The sequence below is a fragment of the Olea europaea genome, chromosome 16 (assembly GCF_002742605.1).
Source record: "Olea europaea var. sylvestris chromosome 16, O_europaea_v1, whole genome shotgun sequence".
NCBI classification, from domain to species: Eukaryota; Viridiplantae; Streptophyta; class Magnoliopsida; order Lamiales; family Oleaceae; genus Olea; species Olea europaea.
The window spans coordinates 15,466,657-15,471,857 of NC_036252.1; positions in this window are offsets into that span (position 1 = coordinate 15,466,657).

Consider the following 5,201-nt stretch of genomic DNA (forward strand, 5'->3'; position numbering starts at 1 on the left):
TTCTTTTTATCTATAGCTGAGAGAGAATTAGCCATTATAATAATGATGATGATGACGATGATGATGATGATAATAATAACAATAATAAATAAATTTATTGGGCATGATGTACATTCCAGTTGTTGAATTATATTGGTAGCTGCTAAAGTGGCCCATAAACTAAAATCTATAGCTTCTTATAGTTTATTTGGGATGTGTGCTTTTAAATTGGGATGCACAATTTTTTGCCCAAAGGTGTTAATTATGTATTAATTCAATGTGAAAATACCTTGTGACTTGTAACTTTTATCCCAAAGGAGATCATTTTAAGTTACATGTTTTTCATTAATTGACTTGTTTGATAATTTGAGTTGTATATTATACGTTCTGCCCAAAGGTGATTTTGTAATGTGCATCTTGAATTATTGTGAGAGTAAAGCTGTAAAAAAATTTATTTTTGTTTATTCTTGTTTATCTTTTGCCCATATTCACAAATGTAATGTTTAACTAGATAGCTCATTGCACCTTTAGTATAGGTAATCAAACATTGACCATTGAGACTCTAACTGGAACCAATTTTAAGAAATGGAAAAAAGATATTGAGATTCAACTTGGTTAATTTGATGGATCTCGATATAGCTTTGCACAAGGATGAGCCCCCTAAGCCAACTGAATAGAGCTCCATGGTTGAGAAAGCTAAGTATGAGAAGTGGGAAAAGGCAAATTGTTTGTGCATAATGATAATTGAAAGGTCAATTTCTCACAATCTCATGGGTTTTATACCCAAGACAGATAAGGCTAAGAAATTTTTTAGTGATATTGTTGAAAAGTACAAGTCATCTGAAAAGGTAAATGCTGGAGAGCTTATAGATAGGTTAACAGGGATGAAGTATGATGATGTCGATGGTGTTAGAGAGTACATCTTGAAAATGGTCGACATAACTTCTAAGTGGCTAAACTCAAAATCCCCATTCTTGAGGCTTTTCTTGTCCAGCATGCTCTTAATTTTCTACCTTTACAATTTGATCGACTAAAAACATCATATAATACTCAGAAAGACAAATGGGATACTAATGAACTCATCTCCAATTGTGACCAAGAAGAAAAGAGAATTCCTAGATATTCTAGTGGTAGTGTGAATCTAGTTGTTCAGCCATATTCAAAAGGAGCTTCCTTCGTCCACAACTATCGCAAAAAAACAAAGGTGGTAACAAGAACAATAACCAGGAGAATAATGGCCCCAGACCTATTACTATGAAAGAGATTAGTTGCCGATTCTAAAAGAAAAATGGTCATAAGAAAGCTTATTGCCATAAGTTTATGGCTTGGTTAGAGAAGAAGAAAAGTGGAGGTAATCAATTATTTTTGTCTATTTTGAATCCAATTTGATGGATGCTCCTTCAAATTCCTGGTTGTTTGAATCTGGGCTACTGTTCATGTGTCAATGTCTTACAGGGATTCGAAAGCAAACGAAAGCCAAATGACCGTCAGAAAATGTTGGTTGGAAACGGCATTTGAGTTCAAGTTGAATTTATAGGAGTAGTGGAGTTTAAATTAGAGACTGCTTATGTTCTTGTTTTGAATGATGTTGCTTATGTACCATCTTTTATGCGAAACTTAATTTCTATTTCTAGGATGGATTTTCTTATTGTGAGAAGAAGAGAAGCAGGAGAAGCTGAGTAAGAGAAGAGAGGAAGGGGGCTGGTTCTGCTGGGGCGCCCAGGCCCCAGGAGTGGGCGCCCGAATGTTTTAACATTCAGAAACCTGGCGCCTAGGCGCCCCGATAGAGTATATATATCCGGTTTTTTGCCTCTTTCATACAACACAAGACCTAGGCTCGTTTTTAGAGAGAAAAAAAAGAGAGAAAATTGGTGAGAATTTTACAAGTTGAAGGTTGTTCATCTTGGGTACAAATTCTAAGTTATTTTCTTTTTTGGGGATTAACTTGAGGCTTGTTCAAGTAATCCAAACACATTGATCTTCATATATTCTATTGGAAATCATTTCTTCCTCATTTTCTTGTTCTTCAAGTGTTTTGAAAATTTTCACTTTGCCAACTTTGTTTGATCTTTGGGAGGTGTTTTCCCAACAATTTGGTATCAGAGCTACATCCTAAATCAAGGTGGTTAAGCTTCGATTTTGTGGTGAGTTGCTTGAACTTTGTTGTGCACAAAGTGTTTGTGAAAATTTCCAAGTGAACTTTTGTGGTTTATTTTCGATAAACAAGTGGATAAATCATGTCTACTAGAGGAATGGTGAAGATTGGGAAGTATGAGATAGAAAAATTCAATGGGAAGAATGATTTTTCATATTGGAGAATGCAAATGAAAAATTTGTTGATTTCTCAAAAGTTGCACAACGCATTGGCGGGAAAGGAGAAGAAGCATGTTGATATGTCGGACGAGGATTGGGAAGAGCTAGATCTTGAGGCACAAGCGTCTATCATTCTTTGCCTTGAAAGAGATGTTGCTTTCTTGGTTGATAGTGAGATAACGGCGGCGGAGGTGTGGACAAAGTTGGAGGCGAACTTCTTGACGAAAACTCTAACAAATCGGATCTACTTGAAGTCCAAATTGTATACTTGCAAGATGGATGAAGGTACACCAATCCGGGAGTACGTCAACAAGTTTGATAGGATCATATCGGACTTGAAGGACATCGATGTTGATGTAGATGATGAGGATCAAGCACTTCTACTACTTCTTTCATTGCCAAAGTCTTACGAGAACCTAGTACAAACATTGATGCTTGTGGGTGATAAACTTGTGATGGAAGACACTAGAACGTCACTTCTAGCGGATGATCTTCGAAAGATTGCAACTAGTGGCATGTCTACCATTGGTAACAAGGAGCAAGCTCAATGATTGTTTGTAAGGGGTAGAAGCAATGTGCGACCAAAGGGCAAGGGAGAAAAATCTAGATCGAGTTCTAGACCTCTTGCGGAAAGGTCTTGTTTCAAATGTGGCGAGTTTGGGCATTTCAAGGCAAATTGTCCAAACAAAAAGGGTTGGAAGAAGAATAATAAGAACAACAACAATGGGAAGGTGCAAGTCAAGCAAGAGGTAAGCTATGCCTCGGAAGGAAGAGAAAGCGATGAGTGCTACACCATCTCTTGTGATGAAGAGACCTCCGGTAAGTGGATTCTTGACACCGGATGCTCTTACCATATGTGTCCAAATAGGAAGTGGTTTACTACCTATAGAAGCACAGATGGTGGAACCGTGTTGATGGGTAATAACCATTCATGTAAAACGGTGGGGCTTGGTTCAATTAGAATCAAGATGCATGATGGAGTGGTTAGAACATTGATGGATGTTAGACATGTTCCTGATTTGCGAAAGAATCTTATCTCTGTTGGTGCCTTAGACTCCGGTGGTTGCAAGATTGTAACATGGAATGGAGTAAAGATGGTTGTTCGTGGTTCCTTGATTATGATGAAGGGTATTCGTGAAGGCAATCTCTATGCTCTTCAGGGTACTACAGTTACTGAAGATGTAGCAGTTAGAACAAGTGGAAGTGGTGGAGACCCATGTGAGTGCACTCGGCTATGGCATAGGAGGCTTGGGCATATGTCTGAAAAGGGGCTAGATTTGCTAGTCAAGAAAGGCTTGCTAAAGAACTTGAAGAAGCCTTGCATGGACTTTTGCGAGCATTGCGTGTACGGTAAAGCACACCGAGTTCAGTACTAGCCAAGCAAACATAGAAGCAGAGGCATTCTTGACTATGTGTACACGGATGTATGGGGCCCGGCTTCTATCACTTCCAAAGGCAGTTCCAGGTATTTTGTTATATTTGTTGATGATTATTCTAGATATGCTTGGATTTATTTTTTGAAGCATAAGAATGAGGTATTCGACACCTTCAAGAAGTGGAAAGCAATGGTTGAAAACAGAACAGGAAAGAAATTGAAGACACTGAGATCTGATAACGGTACTGAGTATACAGATGGTACTTTCAAGGAGTTCTGTGGTAAGAAAGGCATTGTGAGACACTGGATAGTAAGAAATGCACCGCAACAGAATGGGGTCGCTAAAAGACTGAATCGCACATTTCGAGAGAAATCGATGTGTATGCGATCCTATGCTGGTTTGGGCAGAGAATGGTGGGCAGAGTCGGTTGCAAATGCTTGCTATATTGTGAACCGGTCTCCACATTCAAGGTTAGATGGAGATGTGCCTTATAGGGTACTGACACGAAAACATGCAGATTATGAGAAACTCAGAACATTCGGATGCACAGCCTACTATCATGTCAACGAGGGAAAGCTTGATGCGAGGGCCAAGAAGGCTATATTCTTGGGGTATGCGGCAGGTGTTAAAGGCTATCGCCTTTGGTGTTTAGAGGATTCTAAGTTCATAATCAGCAGAGATGTTACTTTTGATGAGAACTCCATGGTAGCTTCGCTGAAAGCTACAGTGCCCGGTGGTGATGATGTTGAGACTACAATGTCTCAAGTTGTTGACATAGAACCTAGAGATCAACATGATTCTAGGCATGTTCAAGAGGAGCATCATACAGATACTCAAGATGAGAGTGATGATGCACTTGAACAAAAGGCGGTTCAGCAAGAGAATGTACAGGCACAGCAATAGCAGCAGCTTGCAGATAACTTGGTTTCCTCTAGGCCACGCCGTACTTACAAGCAAGTTCTAAAGTTGGGGTCAGACGAGCCTTTGAGGCACTATGGGCAGACAAACTTGGTTGAGTATGCACTCTCGGTGGAGGATGATGAGCCTACCACTTTCAAGGAAGCTATTTTAAACAACAATAGCGAGAGTTGGTTGGCGGCAATGGAAGAAGAGATGGAATCACTTCACAAGAACCAAACATGGGAGGTTGTCCCATTGCCCATAGGTAAGAAAGCTATTGGTTGCAAGTGGTTGTATAAAAAGAAAGAGGATCCTACCAAGCTCGGTGGTACAAGATTCAAAGCAAGGTTAGTGGCTAAGGGGTTTGCACAAAGAGAGGGAGTTGACTACAATGAGATCTTCTCTCCTGTGGTCAAGCACACTTCCATTCGGGTGTTATTGAGTATTGTTGCTCATCATGATCTTGAGCTGGAACAACTCGATGTCAAAACCGCCTTCTTGCACGGGGACTTGGATGAGGAGATCTATATGCATCAACCTGATGGCTACAAGGTTGAGGATAAGGAACGTCAGGTATGTCGCTTGAGAAAATCACTATATGGATTAAAACAATCTCCTCGGCAGTGGGACAAG